At 32.8% G+C, this 22,197-nt stretch overlaps 1 protein-coding gene across 4 annotated transcripts in view; it reads right to left on the bottom strand.

Annotated features, from left to right (window-relative positions):
- The window catches only part of SESTD1 (SEC14 and spectrin domain containing 1), a 120,167-nt gene that overhangs the window by 84,157 nt on the left and 13,813 nt on the right, over nucleotides 1-22,197 (bottom strand). For 2 of the 4 annotated variants that reach the window (XM_074302986.1, XM_074302988.1), the window contains exon 2: nucleotides 12,423-12,491. The exons of 1 other annotated variant lie outside the window; for it this stretch is intronic. The gene's annotated coding sequence lies outside the window, so the exon portion shown is untranslated. Of the gene's footprint in view, nucleotides 1-12,343; nucleotides 12,492-22,197 lie in introns of all 4 variants that reach the window. One more of the 4 variants, XM_074302985.1, reaches the window with a different exon arrangement.

Here is a 22,197-nt window from a genome sequence, read left to right as displayed (position 1 = left end):
CTAGACTGAACATTTCCAGTTCCTTCAACCAATTGTCATATAACATAGACGCAAGACACTTAACCATCCTTGTTATTAAAAGACAGTATTTTAAACATGGTTTGATCAGTGCAAAGTACAATAGCGCTAGCATCACTTCCTTATTCCTAAAAAGCTAGGCTTCTCCTAATAGTATTCAAAATCATGTTAACTTTTTTGGCTATTCTATGATATTGCTTGCTCACACTGAACTTTCAATCCATTAAAATTCCCCAAATATTTTATAAGCTACATGGCATCTCAACTTTATGAAGCTAATTTTCTGAACTTAATTGTTAGCCTTATATTTGTCCAGTGCTTCTAAGACAGCCAGTCTAAATAAATAAAAACTTCAGCATTTGGTGACTTCAGTGCAAAGTCAGACATAACTTAACAAAACAAAACAAAACAAAACAAAACAAAAAAAAAAAAAGGATTTTGGAAAATGTGGTTTGCTAGTAAGAAATGAGAGACCAAAAGTTTTTAGATTATACAGAATTACACCATAAATCATGACTGTTTAAGAAGAAATCTGTGAATCCCTGGATTTGGACAACACCAAAGGAAAGGAAGGAAAGAGAAAGGGAAAGGGAAAGGGAAAGGGGAAGGGAAAGGGAAGGGGAAGAGGAAAGGGAGGGGAAAGGGAAAGGGAAAAGGAAGGGGAAAGGGAAGGGAAAGGGGAAAGGGGAAAGGAAAAGGAAAAGGAAAAGGAAAAGGAAAAGGAAAAGGAAAAGGAAAAGGAAAAGGAAAAGGAAAAGGAAAAGGAAAAGGAAAAGGAAAAGGAAAAGAAAGAAAGAAAGAAAGAAAGAAAGAAAGAAAGAAAGAAAGATATATATATATATATATATATATTATATAAAATCAGACTCTGGACTTACAAGTAAGAGCAAATATATAAAATCAATACCAAATTAGAAGAATAAAATAAAGAAAATGTGTCATGTAATTGTAACATATAATTAAAACAACTCTAATCTTATCTATTAAAACTGCTGAGATTTTAAAATAAGAAATGATAAAAGAACATTGACATCAGTTATCTCTCACCATTAGGTAAGTATTGTAAAATCAATCTAAATCAATGACTAAGAGGAAAATACCAAAGAGCCTAGAGCAGTTAGTAAATATTTAATTCCTGACAAGCAGAAGAGTTACATCAACCAAGGACAACACATTTAAATTCATTTGTGAAATGTTACAAAGGGTAGTTGTATTTCTTCATAAAATGTGAAACAGTCAAAACAAAAACAAATTTGCAGAAAATCAGAGAAAGAGCCAATTAAGCAAAATCAAAATATGAAATATGCATACTTTTTTTTCCCCATCAATGACAGTATAACTATAATACCTGAGGTATAACATCAATCAATGGACTAGACAGTACTGGAAAACTATCTAGTTTTTTTTTTTTCTTTGTCTACTCTGTTCTATCTGCGGGTGGGGGGAAGAAATAACCCCCAGATTTAAAATATCTATGGAACTAAACACACTGCACGTTATATAACAAAAATATTTATATATTTTTAAATAGTTTAAGATGCTAGGAGACGCACTAAATTACAAGGATATACATAATTTGTCAGATGAATTATAAACTTAAGTGCCCAGTGAGAGAATCCATTTCAGACTGGGAGGTCAGAAAAAGTGTGATATTAATTGGGCATTAAGCATGAACTAAAACTACAACTTTGGGAAAAGTGTAGGACTGCAGGATGATTCCTTGACTTGCAAATTCTGTAAGAACCAGGATGTTGTCGTTTCTCTGTTTTCCCAATATGTAGCGAAGCACTTTTACTTGGTCTTATCAATGACCTGATTTATAACAATTCTGTACCAGTTTTAGTTGCTAAGAGATTATAGTTTACTCATATATGCTTTATTCCTTCCTTTCACTTGCTTTTTGGGGAAACTGTGCTTTTGATTCTTCAGAAGCTCTACCGAATCTGGATTCAGGGTCATTTACTAATATTAGAATCAAAACTGATTGATCAGTTAAAGAGTGTTTTTTTTATTCAATATAAAAACCTAAAAGTATTGCAAAATGTAAAAAAATCTAATAAATATTAATTAATAATTGTTAGATCAGTGTGCTATATTAAATTTTTTTAAGGATGTGAACAAATTCTTGTTCTCAAACAACTTAATCTTTATAGAAATAATATAAACATATTGCTTTGAAACATGGCTTTGTGAAGTTATAGGTCCTTTGCTTTACTAAATAAAAATACCTTTCAATGAGTATATTAATGACTTAAGGAAATCTAAAGTAATATATATGTGTGTGTGTGTGTGTGTGTGTATACATATATATATATATAAAGCTATAGATCACATCACAAAATAGATATATTTCTGAAACCCCCAAAAAACAAATTTCTATTCATTAAGTCAAAATATTTTCCCAACTATGAAATTGTAGTTTTATTTCTATGGGAAAATATTTAAGCTCAACAAGAACTAAAAATCATATTTAAGAATTTTTCAATTTTTCAAAACAAGTAGTAATCCTTGACTCACTGTCACACAACCCTGTAGGAATAAAAATGCTGAAAAGATGAATCAGTTTCAAGGAGAAATTTGGAACAAATTTCATTTAAATTACAGTTACAAAATTTGTATTTCTTCTTTGATATGATTTCCAGAATACTACTATGAGGGCATGTAGACTATTATCTGACCTATAATTCAGACATATAATATCTAGATTTTTAAAACAATGACCAATCTTTCCTATACACAAAAATCTCTAATTACTTTTCCTACAAAACTCCAAATTCATGTCATGTTATTATCATGTCATCTCTGCTTCTAATACAAATACTTGGAATTCTTCCCATAAGTCCCTAATTCTTCCCCCTTTCCTTCTAATTCTCCTTTAGCATTTAAGCAAAACCTACCTCACTAATATTCTAATCTACATTCACAATTACCTCAGAATTTTGTTTCAACAACTATTCTTAAAGCTTGTTTTACATATTCAATATAGAAAAAGCAAGATATTATGTTTGGTGCTGGAGACAAGACTTTATGCCCTCAAAGAGCATACTAAGATTAAAAATTGTGGAGAAAGTGCAGACTTGCATTGTTGTGAGTACAATATCCAGGGAGTTCCTTTCATCAACGAAATCATGAGTTCACAGTGCCTAAACCTGACCCTTTACAATTCACAAAATGTTTTACATACATTACTTCTTGCAATCTTCTTAACAACCTTGTAAAGTAAATGTTCTGTTACTCTTATGTTACAGATGAAGCAACTCTAATAACCTAAAGAGGCAGCAGAACTCTGTTTTAAAAGAAGGCTTGAGCTGGAATCTAGATTCAAATCATTACTTGTGATCTCGGTTAAGTAACCTAATAATTCTAGCTCTCAAGCTCATCATTTGTAAAATGAGGGAGCTGGAATAAAGGATCTAATTTCCTTCTGTTCCAATAAAGTCCAAAAATCTACAGGCATCATGGACAGAACACTGGATTCTACTCAGAAAAATTTGGATTGGAGTTTCACATCATATTCCTGTGAGCTATGTTACTCCTGTCAAATTGCTTCACTTTTCCAAGCATCAGTTTCCCTATTTGTAACAGAGAGGTAATAATAGCACCTACATCACAAAATTCTTGTACAAAATCAAAAAAGATAACACATATAAATGCTTTAAAATCCTTAAAATGTTATGTAATTGTGAGCTGTTACTGTCCTCTTATAATCTGCCCATGATTATATATATAAAAAGAACTTTAGATCCAAATTCCAATCCCAGCTCTGCAACAACTATGGGTAATTAACAGCCTTCTTTAGTCTTGGATTTCTCTTTTATAAAAAAGGAATACCTACTATCTCAATTAACAGGAAGATCAAAAGATATATACATATACATATACATATATATACATATATATATATATATATATGTAAAGAACTTTGTAAATTATAAAACATTATGTAAATGCAAGCTATGGTTATTATTATCTCTGGGATATGGAGCTAGCAACAGAAAGGCATAAAAGATAAGGAATCTTAGAAAAGTAATGAGAGTCTATGTGTATAATAAGTCCAGGGTTCTTCCTTGTGGAAAACAAGATTCAGGTCAAATCAAGGCAAATCTTTGAATTATAAGAAAAAAATTTTAAAAGCTAAATCAGGTATTACATCATGGAACAGACTACAAAGCAGGTATCTTACTTCTAAAATCAACCTTAACATTTATTTGTTCTCAGGATGTTACCAACCTTACTCTCTTCACTGACACTGATAACACAGCTAAAAAAGTTCTAGAATCAAGAGCCAAATGCAGGTTCTGTGACCCCAGATCCAGTATTCTTTCCACTGCACCATTTTATATCTTGGGACCCTTCCTTTGGTGATGCTCTATGGTTGGAAAGTGGTTTGAGAGAATTGCACACCAAAAAATGAACTATACTAGTTAAGTAAATCTGATTATTTGGATTACTGAAATAATCTATTACTTTGAAATCATCCTAAAGTTCCTTCATATACAGGATGTGCCAAAATTCTTAGTGCAGCTTAAGTTTTAGTGATTTTAATCATTTAAACCTACATTCAGATTTTTGTAACAGTCTGCATTTTATTTCCTCCAACAATATAAATTATTTGAAGTAAGAGTTAAGGATAACTATACTTTGCAACTCTCTAGTATTCCTAAAGTTCTTAATACAGTGTTGCTGGGCTAAGTCAGAAAACCAAAGATCGGGTATTAAATAGAGAGAATTAAATATTATTTCTGCTCTATCATACTCACTAAATGATTATAAAATCAAAATTATATAATAAAAGTAAAATTGCTCTAAAAGTTAAAAGTACTGCTTTTAAAAATAAAGCATTAAACTAGTTCTTTCTTTTTCATAGTTTCAAGAATAATTTTATTGAAATAACTACATTTTTCATTGACCAGTAAATGAAACTTCTCTTGAAGTTCTTTTCCATGGTTCAATGTTGTAGCTGAAACTACCTTTAACAAAAGCCCTTTCAGTATATTACTTCATTATAATTTCTTATAAAGTAAGGGCCAAGACTCAGTTTTTGGTTTTGTTTTGTTTTTTTTTTTTGTTGTTTTTTTTTCTTTTGTAAGGAACAGTATTAACGAAAGCTTCTTTAGTAAAATATTCAAGTCCACATTTTTTTTTCACTTATTTGCTTCTCAAATTGCTTATCCAACCCTTTAAACATCCCCTTATTTTTCTTTGTTCTAACATCCATGAAAATTTATATATCAAGATTATACCTGGATTGTCAATTAACTCCAAGATAATATTTTTTTTCATAATAGCAATAATATAGTTACCAAAAATATATATAGTTACAAGGAAAGTGAATCATTCTTCCATAGTCTCTTTCACTTTAACATTCTCAGGGTGAGTCTACAGAATATGTTAATATATGCTATAATATTCAGCATTCAGTTACTGTTCTTCCCACTAAACACAAAAGCAGTAATATAAGTCTAATCAAGGATGCAGTTCCTGCTTCAAACTTCAGAGATGGATTGGAATAATGAGCAGAAACAACAATATACAAGAGTTTATTTTAACAACAATAACATATTTTTAATGTTCCAGAAAGGCAAAAAGCATTCAAATTTCCAGCAGTTCATAACAACTCAAACTTTTCATTTGATATCACAGATTTTCTTTTGTTATCTAGTTGTAGCTATCAGAGGTAAAAATATTGATTTTGTTAGTATTTCATTAATCTTCTAAAATTATTATCAATATCATATAAAGGAAAGCAGATAGATCTATGATTTAAGAAATGTAGATTCCAGGTCTAGACTTACCACCAAAATGTTAGATAGCTTTGAACTGCTTTGGGCCTAAGTTTTTAAGGATCTAAACAAATTAACCTATAAGGATTAATTAAAGGCTTATAATGTTCCAGGCCTCTATTAAAAATACAATTACAAAAACCAAATCTTCCCTATCTTCAAAAAGTTTATATTTTATTGGAGACAAATATGTACATACAAAGCACATGTAGAGTAATAGGTAACTTTGGATGGAGAGATAGTAGTTGATGGGATGACCAGTAAAATGACAAGCTAAGTCTTCAAGGAAATGAGTGATTCCAAGAGATAGAGGCATGACATGCACAACCAATGCAAAGGAACAGAGATAGAAGATGAAACATACACATCACACGGTGTAAAAAATCTAGAAAGACAGAAAGGTGTCAGATTATGAAAAGCTCTACCAGACAGAGGAGTCTATATTTGATTTCAGAGCTCAAAGGGATATGCTGAAGTTTAGCAAATAGATTAATTACATGGTCAGATTTGTACTTTAGGAAAATCACTCAGACAATTCTTTGGAGGATTGTATGGGGAAAAGAGAAGCAAATATTATTTGAATCTGAAGTGAGGAGGACCTGAACTTGCATGGTGATAAAGAATAAATAATAATAAAAAAATGTATCATGATTAATGTAAAACTACAATAAAATTTCAAATATTCTAATATAGAATCATTAACCTTAAAATTGGAGGTATCTCAAAAAACTCCTGATCCAACCCATTACCTGAATGGAAAATTCCTTGCTACATTACAACTAAGAAGCAGCATCCAATAGAAAAAATCCAATAAAGGTGAATTACCTCCTCAGGCAACTTGCACTTTTAGAAAACTTGAAATGTTAAGAAATTTTGCCTTAAATGTGTGGAAGCAAACAAATAGGGGGCCTACACTCTCTCTCTAATAAGTGACTACATCTAAAATAATCTCTGCTTCAGTATAAAAAAGAAGGCATATATCTCTCTTCTATTTCAGTATTTTTTGTAAGATCAATTCACTGAGATATTTGGTTCAAACCCCCCAGAGAATAATACAGATGAGCAAAAGAGTTTGCTTCTTAAATACAGGGTTTTCCTGTGTTTATTCCCTCCTCAAAAACATAAGACTGCCCCTCCAAGTCATAATACTCTACGTACTACAGGTAATTTGCTTCAAAGGAAAGCCCTTATAGGAATAACAAATGAATATTTTCATCTAAATTTGCCTCTTTGTACTTTTCATCCATTCTGTTCTCCAAGGAAAAACTGCACTAAGTTGCCATACAAAAAGAAATAGTTGTACTTGTTAGTTAATGAAGGAAGACAATGACACAAATGTGTGTGTGTGTGTGTGTGTGTGTGTGTGCGCGCGCGCGTGCATGTGCATGTGTTGGAGACAGAAAATTTGACCAGACAACTTCTGAAAGCCCTTTCAATTCTAGTTTCCATATTTTTAAGCAAAAAAGTCTCTTTAAGTCTTCAGGATATCCTTAAAAATACAGTGAATTCATTACAATAACTTTAGTGCCAAAACTACTTGAGTTTAATCAAAATCAGAATATATGCAGAAGAAAAACAAACAAAGCTCTAATAAACTATTTTCTCTATTTTGATGGTGTCAGTTTATGGTAAGTGATACTAATATAAAAAATTAAAATAAAAAGATCAACTTTTGAAACCATCAAAGAAAAAATGAAAACATTTTATTTTTGTTTAAAGTACCTCAAAAGTTTTTACGTATAACTAAAAACATCTTAGAATTGACCCTAAGAACATTGTATGCTTTTGAGGTTGGTAAAGCTTTATCAAAAAAAAAAATAAAAATACTGATGCTGTACTCCAAAATCAAAAGGAAAGAAATTATGAGAGAAATCATGTAGAGTGGTAAGAGCACTTAATGGAAGTCAGGACTAGCTGTTGAGTCCTGTGCTATTGACCTCATTTTATGACTTTAAACAAGAGAAAGAGTCACTTCTGGGGGTGGAGTCAAGATGGCAGAGTAAAACCAGGAAGCTGCTCAAGCTTTCCCAATTTCCCTTGAAAACCACACCAAAACAAGCCTCTGGGGAAAAAAAGAAAAAGAAAAAGAAAAAAAAATCCAAATATCAAGAAGCAATAGTTAGGATTGATACCCATGATCTGGAAGCTTCTACAATAAGGGATTAGAGAGCCTAGAATACTATATTCCAGAAGGCAAAAGACCTAGGATTACAACCAAGAATTAACTACCCAACGAGACTCAGCATCATCTTTCGGGGAAGCGACAGAGCTTCAATGAAGTAAGAGACTTTCGATCATTTCTATTGAAAAAACTAGAACAAAATAGAAAATTTAATCTACAAAGACAAAACTCAAGAGAAGCAGAGAAAGGTAAACAGGAGAAAACATATGTATTATTTAATGATTAAATTGTTTGGATCCTTAGATGGGAAAACGGTACCTATTAATTCTTGAGAATGGTATTTGTCACTGGGACAAACAAAGGGAGGTACCAGATGTACTGAAGGGATGACTATGAATGAACTCTAATGTGATGACAAAGAAAAATACATTAAGGAATGAGGATCTGTACTGGAAACAAATTATTTAAGTAGTCCCGTTTTAGAAAAAGAAATTGAACAAGCCATTAATGAACTCCCTAAGAAAAAAATCTTCAGGACCAGATGGAATAACAAGTGAATTCTACCAAACATTTAAAGAACAATTAATTCTAATACTATATAAACTAATTGGAAAAATAGGTAAAGAAGGAGGACTGACAAATTCCTCTTATGACACAAATATGGTTCTGATATCTAAACCAGCAAGAGCCAAAACAGAGAAAGAAAATTACAGACCATCTCCCTAATAAATATTGATGAAAAAACTTTAAATAAAATATTAGCAAAGAAATTACAGCAACTCATCAACAGGATAATACACTATGACCAAATAGGATTTATGCCAGGAATGCAGGGCTGGTTCAATATCAGGAAAACTATTTCCATAATTGACCATATCAATAACAAAACCAACAGAAATCATGTGATCTCAATGGATGCAAGAAAAGCTTTTAATAAAATATAGTACCCAGTCTATTAAAAACACTAGAGTGCACAGGGATAAAGAAAACTTTCCTTAAAATAATAAGCAGTATCTAAAACCTTCAGTAAGTATTATTCATAATGGAGAAAAGCTGGATGCATTTCCAATAAGATTAAAGATTAAAACAAGGATGCACATTATTACCATTATTCTTCAATATTGTACTAGAAATGTTGGCTTTAGAAATAAGAAAAGAAAAAGAAGGAATTAGAATAGGCAATAAGGAAAGAAAACTATCACTCTTTGCAAATGATATGATGATATACTTAGAGAATCCTAGAAAATCATCCAAAAACCTACTGGAAACAATTCAGTTTTAGCAAATGTGCAGGATATAAAATAAACCCACACAAATCATCAGCAATTCTATATATTACTGATAAAAGTCCATCAGCAAGAGATAGGAAGAGAAATTCCATTTGAAATTACTATAGATAAAATAAAATACTTGGGGGTCTATCTGCTAAGACAAACTCAAGAATTAGGCATAGACCTGCATCTCACACCTTTTAACAAAATAAGGTTAAAATTAGTACATGATTTGGGCATAAATTATGAGAGCAAAGGATAATTTACCTATCAGATCTTTGGAGTAGGGAGAAATTTATAACGGAAACAAACAAACAAACAAACAAACAAAAACCTAGAAAACATTATGAAAGTCAAAATGGACAACTTAGATTATATTAAATTTTAAAAGTTTTTCACAAACAAAACCAACAGAAACAAAACTAAAATACAAATCTGGGGGAAAATCTTTACAACCAGCATTTCTGATAAAGGTCTCATTTCTAAAATATATAAAGAACGATGTCAAATTTACAAGAATACAAGTCATTCCTCAATTGATAAATGGTCAAAAGATATGAACAAACAATTTTCAGATGATGAAATTAAAGCCATCTATAGTTATAAGAAAAAAATGCTCTAAATCACTATTAGAAAAATGCAAATTAAAACAACTCTGAGGTACCAAGTGACACCTCTCAGATTGGTTAAGAGGACAGGAAAAGATAATGATAAATGTTGGAGGGGATACAGGAAAATCGGGATACTAATGCATTTTTGGTGGAATTGTGAAATTCTGGATAGCAATTTGGAACTAAGTCCAAAGGGCCATAAAACTGTGGAAACTCTTTGATCCAGCAGTACCATTATTGGATCTATAGCCCAAGGAAATCTTAAAGGAGGGAAAAGGACTCACATGTGCAAAAATGTTTGTAGCAGCTCTTTTTGAGGTAGCAAAGAATTGGAAAATGAGTAGAAACCCATCTGGGAAATGTAGAACAAGTTGTGTTATATCATATCATGGTATGTTGTTATTCTATAAGAAATGTATATTTAAAATAAATAAATTTACTTGGAAAAAATAAGCATGAGAAAGACTTTTGCCATTAATTTTGCCGTGGAACTTTGGCCAAGTCACTTTTTCTCTCTGGGCTTCAATTTCCTCAGTTGTAAAATGAGAGTGATTATACTTAGGTTACTCCCCTAGGATAATGTAAGGATGTATGTAAAATACAGAATCACAGAATTTTAGAGTTAGAAGGAACCTCACCAACCCATATCTAAAAGGAATCTACACTATACCATACCTTATAAGTGCTCATCCAACCTCTGCATAAACACCTCCCAAAAGAGGGAACCCATCATCTTTAGAAGTGGCCAATTCCACTTGGATAGCTCTACCTAACTTGTAGGAAATTTTGTTCATTTTGATTTCTCCTTCTTCCCCCCCCGAATTTAAGAAACTGTGTCTAAATGTGTCTCTCTACAACTTATACCCACTGATTCTGGTTCTAGTCCCTGTGGTAAAAGAAAACAATTATAATCCTTTTAAGTGAGGGGCCTTCAAAAACTTAAAAACAGTCAAATAATAGGTCTTCTCAGAAAAATATACGCAGTTTCTTTAAGTTATTCTTCTATTACATGGAATTAAGGCTATCATTCATTAACAAGATTACCTTCCTTAAACATTTCCAGGTTATCAATTATCTTCTTAAACCATGGTTAAAAAAATAAATAAATAAATAAATAAAACTAAATATACTCATCTAGTATATGAATTCTGATAATGGGAGAATATAACAAAACTATGAGTTCCCTATTTCTGGAAGCTATGCTTCTTAATGCAGTTCAAAATTGCATTAGATTTTTTTTGAGCATGGAGTCTACAAAAAACAACAACAACAACAACAACAACACACACACACACACACACACACACACACAAAACAATAAAAATCCACTTTGATCTTTTTCAGAACAAGTACTATCTGAACATGCCTCTTCCATTTTATATTTGTGAAGCTAATCTGATTCAAACAATGATTTAATCATTTGGACCCTAACTCTATCATCTGGTGTATTAACTATTCTTCCTAGTTTCATGTCAGTTGCAAATTTGATGAAGGGAACATTTATTCAAATCATTGATGAAAACGCTCAACAGTACAAGTCCAAACACAGATTTCTGAGTTACTCTATTGCAGGGAGCACTTGCCACACTAACAATAAACCATTAACAACTGGGTTTTGAGTCTAGCCATTCAACTAATTCTGAATCCACTTGATTTTATTATCATCTGATACATTTAGCTTCAAAAACCTTTGCTAAAAACTAGGTAAACTATATTCATAGCATTCCCTTCATCTACTAGTTTAATAATCTTCTCAAAAAGGGAAATAATATTAGTTCTGGCATGACCTGTTCTTGAAATCAAGCTACTTCTTTTTAATTGCTGTTTCTCTTTATAAATGCCTGCCAATCATTTCAAAACCGATTGCTCAATTCTAGAATTATCCCATGTTACAGGAGCAACCTGCTAGTGGCTGCTGGGGAATCTAATTCTGACCAGCAGAATAGATCCCTTCATGTTAAAGGATAATAACGAAACAACGAGACTGAGAGGCAGTTGCGTTGTCTGACCTCTCTCCTCTTCCCTCTTGCCTCCAATTTATTTCATTCCCAATTCCCAAGCAACATCTGCTTCAGTAAAAGCTGCTTTGCAATTCCTTCAAGTGTGTTATAATTCACAGTAGTGGAGGCTTTATTGAGAACTGACCTGCCCCTTCAAACTTAGGGGAGGTCCTTAATCCTAGGAGCCAAAATCAAGCTCATTGCCATATAAAAGTTTCAAGCTTTGTTCTCTATCCTTTTTGGAAAATCCAGACATTTTTGTCCTTCTCCAATCTTAGATAGCTTCCATTTTTCCATGATCTTTCAGATATCGCTTTCAGTGACTCAGCAATTATATCTGCCATGTCTTAGAACCCAAGAATATATCATAATTTGAATTGGGTAACTTGAACTTAACATAGGTTCACTTTTATTATCTTCTGAGTGGCCTCAGAGCCAGAAAGACTTGGGTCTAAACCCTACCTGTGACTCATACTGATGTATGACTGTGGAGCAGTGCTTTAGGAAGCTCTATGTTGCAGAGAAGATGCCAACTTACTTTAATAATGTGAATTTCTCATCCAGGAATTTCTTACATCAATGAAATCACAGGTCTGATTCCAGTGGTTGTCCCTTACCTATCCTGGGTTATCAACTCCTTGATAAAAATTTTTGCTCTGACATTTCCAGTGCAAAGGCTATCCTCCCTAAAAGAGAGAGAAAAAAAAAAAAAAAAAAAAAAAGCAAATTCAGAATTTAATAGCTGTTCCATGGCTACACCTTGACACAATCAATCTTCCCACCCCCCATCCCCATCCCCAAGTCCTTGCTGTAAAACCTAGAGATATCAATATGATGTTGAGTAAACTTTTTAACACATCTCAGTTTCTACATCTGTAAAAAAAAGAATTTTGGATGAAGTGCCTAGCTAAGGTTATGTCTAACTCTTCATGACCCCATTTGGTTTTCTTTTGGCAAAAATTTTAAATATTTTGCCACTTCTTTCTCCAGCTCATTTTATAGATGAGAAACCAAGACAAAGAGGGTTAAGTGATTTATCCAGTGTTCACACAGCTAATAAGTGTCTGAGGCCAGATTTGAACAGGAACATGTCTCCCTGACTCCAGATTTGGCACTCTATCTACTTTACCACTTGGCTGAGTTCATATAAATCTTCCCAGGTTTTTCTGAAACCATTCAGCTTACCACTGCTTATAGTCCAATAGCTTCTAACAAAAGCATATACCACAATTTGTTTAGCCATTAGTCCCTCAACTCCAAAAGAATTTTTCCTTATTAGCTCCTCTACTTTTTAAAAATGAAATTAGCATTAAACAAGTGAAAAGGTTAGTAGCTGCTCTGCTTTCAGCAAAAAGAAGATTACAGTAGATTCCAGGTTAAGTCTCTCATCACAATTATATAATGCCTCTCTGCCGGACTCGTGATCTCAAGTAGTACATAAACATTTAATAAGTGCCTACTAAGTGACAGGAACTGTGCTAGGCATTGAAGATACAAAATGAGTCAAAAGGAGCTTACAAATTCATCTATTTCATGAAAAGGAGTTTTCCAAATTCATCTATTTCATCTTTAGGTAGTATTAATCTAGAACATACTCCAGTGATAAATTATTTGTTTTTTCCCATCACGGACCTTCATTCTCCATGCCTCCTCTCTGTTCTTGGATATCCTCATATAAAACTCAATATTTATATAGCAATTTACAACTTACAAGATGATTTACATGTGCATACCTGCTTAATATAAAATTCTGCTACCCTCTTTCCTTTTACTTATTCTACTACTTCTGAATAAGTTATAACCATCCAGAGTCATGTGCCCAATAATGGATTTTATCCTGTTAAATCTTATATATAAAAACATAATCTTATATTTTATATATACTTGTTTATTTTGTCTCCCCCATTATAATATATGTTCCAACAAGAAAAACTGCTTTTTTTTTGCAACCAGCAATACCTACTGTGATATATTGACCCTACTTCTGATGCTTACTAGCTTTATGACAATGGCCAAGCCACTTCACTTCTCTAAGCTGTAATTCTTCATTTTTAAAAGGAAACAATAGAATTATAAAATTAGAGGCTCAAATTAGATAACAAGTTTTAAAATCTAGAACTAGATAATATGTGTAAAGCACTTTGTGTTAGAATTCTAAATAAAAACCATTTGTCATTATCTTTAGGAGTAGTAATATTGAGAATGCAGTTCAAGGCCACACTCAGATTCTCTACAAAGCAAATGCTTTATAAAGTTTATAATTAGACCAGTCCAGTAAATAACAGGTAGAAAATCAAAGAAACAGCAATTAAAACAAGAAACATAGATAAACAGTCAAGACAGAAGAGGATATAGACAGTGTATGATTTTCACATATTCTACTTATTGGCCTTCCCATTCATTAATAGGGTATATCTTAATACCAACCATTGAAAGTGTAAAATGGTGTGATCAGCTTAACTTTAATTGTAGCCAATTAAAAAGATGACCCAAAAGGATAACTACATGGCACAATGGACAGAAACTGGTCCTGGAGTCAGGAGGAACTGAGTTTAAATTTGATCTCAGAAACTTGACCCTGAGTAAGTCACTTTCTCCAATTGTCTTATTATCTTCCTTTCCAAAAAGCCTGACCAAGCTAAGAAGCAGTAGGCACATAAACAAAATTTTTTAAAAATAAAATTTTCTTAAGGATTTAACAGTATCAGTTTTCTGAAGACACCATAAAGAACAAGAAGTATAAATCTATCAATAGCAGGAAGGTTGGAAATCACCAGAACTGTTCTAGTGACTTGAAGAATTGATTGTATGACAGGCACGTCTATTGTATTAAATGCAGGTTGTCCTCCCTATTTAAGAAGCTGATAAAAGGACTTACGGAATCTATCTGTGCACAGACTTATTACAGAGGTGTGTGTGGGGAGGGGGTGGAATTCATCAAAAATGTAAAAAAAAAAAAAAAAAAAAAAAAAAAAAAAAATTTACCCAGAAGGGAAATGGGAAGTAACAAAGTAACAATAATCCTAACAAGAAGAAGAAGAAAGAAAAGTTATTATCTAGATAGCATTTTAAATTTGCAAAATGCTTTACCTATTATCTCACTGGATCTTCACAATGAACAAGTGTATGTTGTATTTATCCCCAGTTAAGAGATACCTGTTGAGACCTGCTGAAGAATTTAGCTTAAAAAGGCCAAAGTCTCCCATTTCATCCAGGGCCATCTTCAATTGTCCTGATCTGTATCTACCCATTGGACCCAGATGGCTCTGGAAGGAAAAGTGAGGTAGGTGACCTTGCCCAGCCCTCCTTCCCTCAAATCCAATTCACTTGCATGTCATGGTATCACCTCCATGATGTCATGATTCTCTTAGAGAATGAAGGACAAACAACAACAGCAGCAGCAACAGTTTTATTATCTAAGTGACTAAAACTAAAATAAATTTTCAGTAATATTTCAGAAGTGTCACAAATGATCAACTCAAGAAGAAGTAATCAGTAATGTTAAAAAGCTCTTTTATATGAAAATAACTCAGTAAATGGGCAGTCTTCCTTATGAACCTAAAACAAATGTTAAATTAGAGCAGTTAATTTCTTCTTCCTTCCTCAGGGAAGAACTTAAACAGTCACAGAAGCTAATTGGATTTTTGTCCTACCTTCTTTATTTTCTGACCTAAAATTTTCTCTTCATTTTTTTCTCTCTTCCTTGTCCCTCTCTTGTTGCTCCAACCACCTCTATTAATAGAAACTAGAAATACTACCAAGTCTCTGATGCTGGAAATACTTCTAGTTTTAGGTATCAGATATGTCTCACTTCTGTCATATGATACTGAAGAGTGTCATACTAATCCAAGTCTGATACCTACACACTGGTAGTTAATTTTATGCCTAGGGCAAGCTAAGAAACTTGATTTCCTACAAATCAACAGCTACGGTGTTTTAGGCAAAGGAAAAAAAAAATATCAATATAGTCAGACCACAACTGTATACTTAAAATGATTTCCTATAGTCTAAAATATATCCTGTTTGTATAACATACTTGAAAAAACAATTATATTTAATAATTAAGGTAATATAAACACAAAATATATTTCCTTTTCAGAAAATCATGTCATCCTTTTTTTACAATGCATTTCATTATACAATTAAAACAGTAAATCATTTATAGAATGTGCTGGCACATGCATATAAATATGAACCATCTCCCCACACAAACTTAAAGGATCAAAGATCAGAGGAACTTAACTAAATCTTCTAAAGCAGCACTCTAAATGTAACTGAAATAAATCACTTCTGCTCATTTGTTTTTCATACTATCCTACAATTCAAATTACCACTAATTTAAAAATAAGTTACAATCATTAGCCCTAATAAAAAGATTAAATAATAATCATGTTAACTAAATTATAGAACATGTATCTTTTAATCACTTAAATATGAAAATATCCTATGAATATTCCATATTCCATTATTATTTGTCTTTGCACATAACAGAAGCTTTAAAAAATTGCCTGATGATGATGGTTGAATGGATTAAAGTTCATCCATTTGAGAAGATATGTGAAAATATCCACTGAAACCATTTCTGAAACCAGCTTCAGACTTCCATCAGTAAAATAGGAGTAAAAAATGCTTGCACCATATACCCTCATGTGATCGTTGTGAGAGTAAATTTAAATAATTATATGTAAAGGCCTATATATATAAAGGTACACTATAGTCTAACCTCAAAGTTTACTTTCAAAATAAAGATTTCTTTTCCCATAAAATACTGAAGATTTTACATAGAAATAAAGGAATAAGATTTTATTTTAGAACTTGAGTAATTTGGTCCATTTTATAGAGTCAGTCAATCAACAAGCATTTAATAAATATTTATTATGTGCTCATTATTGCACTAAGCACTGGGGTTTAAAAAAATAAAAATTAAATAAAAAAACAAAACAAAACAAAACAAAAAAACAAGTCACTGTCCCTGTCCCTAAGGTACTCACAGGCTAATGGTAGAGACAACATGCAATGAACTATGTATAGATTAAGATATAAAAAGTACAAATGAGTGTATTCTCAAAGTACTTGAAGAGGGGAAGAAGATACCAGAAAGACCTCTTATGAAAGGTGGAATTTGAGCTGTGTCCTATAAGGAAGCAGAAATAAGGATGAAAACCATTCTACGTCTGGGAGTTAGCCAGTAAAAAAGGCATGGAGTTAGGAGATGCATACTAGTTATTCCACAAAACAAGACCCTCCACCTCTTGGCTTCAGGTTTCTCTCCTCTCCCCCTGCAACCTGCAATATGCTCCCTTTTTTGTTCAGAATACTAACCTTCCTGGCTGCCTTTAATTCTCACTTTAAGTCTCACCTTCCACAGGAAGCCTTTCCCAACCCTCTTAATTCTATCACCTTCCCTTTAAAGTATTTCTATTTTATCCTTTATATAACTTGGTTGGTACATGTCTGTATATTGTCTTCCCCATTAGATCAGTGGCTGGAGAACAGGAATTATTTTGGGTTTTTTGTATTCCTGGTGATTAGAACTGTGCCTAGGACTAATAGGTATTTAATTAGTATTTATTGACAAGTGAAGTACAGCAAAAAGGCCTGTGGCACTGGATCACAGAGGACATGGAAAGAAGTAAAGTATAATAAGACTAGAGGAGTAGAAGAAGCCAGGAGGTAAAGGGCTTTAAAAGCCATGGAGGATCTTAAAAAAAATAATAGATTCTGAAGACAATAGGGATACACAGAGTTTAACTTAGTATGATGAATACATGATAATAATAAGATTTACCCTTTTGGAAAATTATTTTGACAGCTTTGAAGAGAGGGAACCAATGAAAAGTCCATATCAATAGTCCAAACATGAGATATTAAAAGACTATTATCAGGCTGGCAATTGTATGAATAAACAGAAGGGGATATTATGCTAGAAATGTTGCAAAAGCAGAAATGAAGAGGCTCAACAAGATGCTAAATATATGGAAAGAGTGAGTATAAGGAACCCAGGATTATACATTGTAGGTAAATAAAGAGCAATGGAGTCTCTAAGTGGATCAACTACTAGAACTTTCTAAGAATTCAAAGCACCCAAATGAGTGCTTCAGAAAATTAGTGATTTTAGCTTCATTAAAGGTTTCTAAGTAAAAATGGATAATCCCATATTCAGAATGTTGTAGATCGAAGTCTTATTCAGGTACTAGTTGGAATAGATGGCCTCGAGTCCCTTTTAACATTAAAAATCCGTAATTCTGAAGATGAAAACCTAAATTCATGTTTCTGAATTTTTTATTTTAATAGTTTTTATTTACCAGATATATGCATGGGTAATTTTACAACATTGAGAATTGCCAAACCTTTTGTTCTAATTTTTCCCCTTCTTCCTCCCCACCAGATGGCAGGTTGATCAATTCATGTTAAATATGTTAAAGTATAAATTAAATACAATATATGTATATATGTCCAAATGGTTGTTTTGCTGTACAAAAATAATTGGACTTTGAAATAGCATACAATTAACCTGTGAAGGAAATCCAAAATGCAGGTGGACAAAATTAGAGTAATTGGGAATTCTATGTAGTGGTTCATAGTCATGTCCCAGAGTTCTTTTGCTGGGTGTAGCTGGTTCAGTTCATTACTGCTCCATGTTTCTGAATTCTAAAGAAAAAAGGTGAACCAAACAAGGTACAAATAATGTACATCTTTATGAAAAATCCACAAACTTGAGGAGATAGAGGTACCTTGTGGTAATAGATAGGTGGAGGCCAAATAAAGGCAGCAGTGATCAAATCAATTGGAAACACAATACTTTAAAGGTTCTTCAATAAGCTAGAATATCTGCTTCCTTTTCTGACGTTAGGATTTTTTTTTTTTTTTTTTTTTTTGGCCTATGTATGCCAATTTACTTGTATTTCTGAAGTCTGAGTTTTCCCCTTACATCTGGCATTCCTGTTAGCTAGTACTACCTGTTCTTAATAAAATATTATTGCTAACTGCTCCTGCCCATACAGCTGTCCTGCCAACATTACAGTTCATGATTTGAAGAATTCTCAATTATGGCTCCTGACCTGACTCTGGCCCTGGACCAACCCCTTGCCTCAGACCTAGAATGTTCAGGAGCACAATAAAGTATCCTTTCGAATAAAGAGGAAGTGCCTACTCTTCTGGACTGGTTCTGACCGAAAGAGATTGAAGGTAAAATAACAAGTACAATCTTGGAATAAAGTGACCTTGGGTATCTTAGGTTTACTAACAGCCAAAAAAGGAATGGCATGGATAATTTCACAAATACTCTACAATTTTAGAAGAGAAAATTTTTAAAAATTCAAAGGACTTTAATCACATTACCCAAGCCTCTAAGAAACTGAGTGAAGAGGAAAATTCTAACAGCAAAATCACAATTAATCCTTTTGAGAGAAAGAAGAAAGAGGAATCTGAAGACAGAACTTCCAGGGAGTTCTCAGATGACCTTAGCTTCTAAAAAGATAAAGAAGGAAGCAAGAGCACATAACTGAAGGCAAATACAAAAGTGTATTCTAATTCTGCAATAATAATAACAGAAGACTGAAACATGAAATGACTCAGGCTTACAATAAGAAATCGATAAAAAAAAAAAAAAAAGAATTTTTGAGGTTAGGGACAAGAAAAATAATAAGGAAGCAAACAGAGATTAAGATAGGCAAACTCTATCAAGGATCATTTTAATATTACTTTTGATAAATGTACATATTTTTACCACCAGAAAGTTCAACTCACTACAGCACAAAGGTATTTATTGCGTGATAAGTTGAATCAAATGTGTTAAAGTTAAGCTTAAATTCCCTGATTTGGCTCTACATCTAAGATCCCTTGTAATTCTGAGAATCTATAATTCTATGAACACAATGTATTTAAAAATGAAAAACATATCAAACTCTCCATACTATTTGGTCTAGCAGTGTTACTACTGGGCTTATATCCCAAAGAGATCTTAAAGAAGGGAAAGGGAATCTCATGTGCAAAAATGATTGTGGCAGTCCTATTTGAAGTGGCAAGAAACTGGAAACTGAGTGGATGCCCATCAACTGGAGAATGGCTGAATAAATTATGGTATATGAATGCTATGGAATACTACTGTTTTGTAAGAAACAACCAGCAGGATGATTTCAGAGAGGCTTGGAGAGACCTACATGAGCTGATGCTAAGTGAAATAAGCAGAACCAGGAGATCATTATACCCGGCAACAAGAAGACTATACTATTATCAATTCTGATGGACATGGCTCTCTTCAACATTGAGATGATTCAAATCAGTTCTATTTGTTCAGTGATGAAGAGAGCCATTTACACTCAGAGAGAGAACTATGGAAACAGAGTGTGAAACACAACAAAGCATTCTCACTCTGTTATTTGCTTGCATTTTGTTTTCTTTCTCAGTTTTTCTTTTTCTTCTTTCTTGATCTGATTTTTCTTGTGCAGCAAGATAACTATATAAATATGTATACACATATTGGATTTAACATGTATTGGACTACCTGCCAGCTAGGCAAGGGCGTGGGGGAAAAGAGGGGAAAATTTGGAACAAAAGGTTTTGCAAGGGTCAATGTTGGAAAAATTACCCATGCATATGCTTTGTAAATAAAAAGCCTTAATAAAATAAAATAAAATAAAATAATTAATAATTATTCAAAAAAATGAAAAACATACTCTTAATACCCTTCTTGAATAACAACACTGTGTCATTCATTTGCAAGTCACTGATCACCATATACCACTAGCCTGCACATTTGTGCAAAATGGAAAAGAAATCTAAGTTCACCTAAGAACAAGTTAAAATGGTACTATAATTTGTAATGTTTTGGATTATTACAAAAATTGTTAGAATACTCTTTGAAATATTTTTTAAAAGCCTTTCTTTCCCCAAATCATTAGATATCAAAATGTCAAATGAATACCCCCCCAAAAAAATCACATTTTGTGCTATTAAATAAGCAATAAGCCCCCAAAGGGCCCTCTATTTTGCCTGGCAAAAGATCACCTAAGAATCAAAATCAGAAAACAAGATTTTCCACTGAAGCACAAAGGGGCCACTGACCATTTCTTTATTGCTGTAAGCACTTCAGTTTTAGGCCAGTTTCTCATTGTATGCCTAAGCCATCTATTAGATTAATACACAAACACACACTAACACACATACAACTCAAAATTTTGAAAGAGATCTGTGAATTCATGACTTTTGCGTTCCAACCAATGATGTAGCTTACAATCCATCCATTCCTACCCAAATTCTGTGACTTTTATTATGTTCTCTAAGTTCATTCACTACAGAGTCTCTATTCAATATTCTCTCTGATTCAGAATTCAAGCTTTCTACCTGTTTTTCCTCACTCCTTCAACCTTCTCATGACATTGTTTAGTCAAATGAATTCAACAAGAATTTAATCAATGTCTACTTTGTACTAGGGATACAACACAAAACAAAAAATGAACTGTCTGTCCAAAGGGAACTTAACTCTACTTAGGGAAATACAGACAAGCAAATATTATATTCACACATTATACACACACATGTGTATACAATAAATACAAAGTAATTGGGGGGGGGGGGGAGTGCAAGGGCAAAGTACAAATAAATAAAGGGTTGAAGACAGACCTCATAGAGGAGAAAGCAATGAGCAGAAGCCTGAATGAAGCTAGAGACTACAGGTGGAGCAGAAGAAGAAGGAGAGCATTCTAGCCATAAGGGTCACCCCACTAAAAAGCTCTCTGTCTTATGTTGTAGCTGGGTCACTTTCACTGTGCTTTCCAATTTATTGCCCTGTCTGGAACAGTGAATTTCAGTTATCTTGCAGTGTTACATGAGTCACATTTATACTATCAACAATGCAGGAAGTTTTTCAGATATACAATATTTTTTGATAAAGAAAACATACAACTCAAAGTTCCAGTGCTTAAAACTATAAATTTTACAACCATAAAGAAAATATTTCCAAATGTAAAAGGGATATGGTGATTTAGGATCATGCAATCAAGTTAGAGATTTAACTAAGATCAATTTGGTCCAACATCTTCATCTTATCAATAAAGAACACTGAGTCTCAAGTTAATAACCTGCTCAGTATCAAAGGGAGGTTGTAAATATCAGGTAGGAAATCAAGTCCTGTAATTATGCCACATTCAATAACAGAATCCCAGAAGCAAAAAATTTCAATTATCCATTCCTTTGCTTTGCTATTGAGTTAAAACTAGAACCAACCCATCAAAAACATGCGATCTAAAGAGATCTTAGAAAAAGAAATTACACACTTTTCCTCTGTCAGCTATTTTGGTTTTTAAAGACTATCAGATATTTCCAGTAATGGTATTTCTATTTTTATTATCTATATCACATTATCTAGCTCCCCTCTTATCTCTGTATTCT

Source organism: Sminthopsis crassicaudata, chromosome 3 (assembly GCF_048593235.1).
Source record: "Sminthopsis crassicaudata isolate SCR6 chromosome 3, ASM4859323v1, whole genome shotgun sequence".
Classification (NCBI taxonomy): domain Eukaryota; kingdom Metazoa; phylum Chordata; class Mammalia; order Dasyuromorphia; family Dasyuridae; genus Sminthopsis; species Sminthopsis crassicaudata.
Note: the sequence above shows the minus strand (reverse complement) of the source record. Positions and strands in the feature narration are given on the sequence as shown.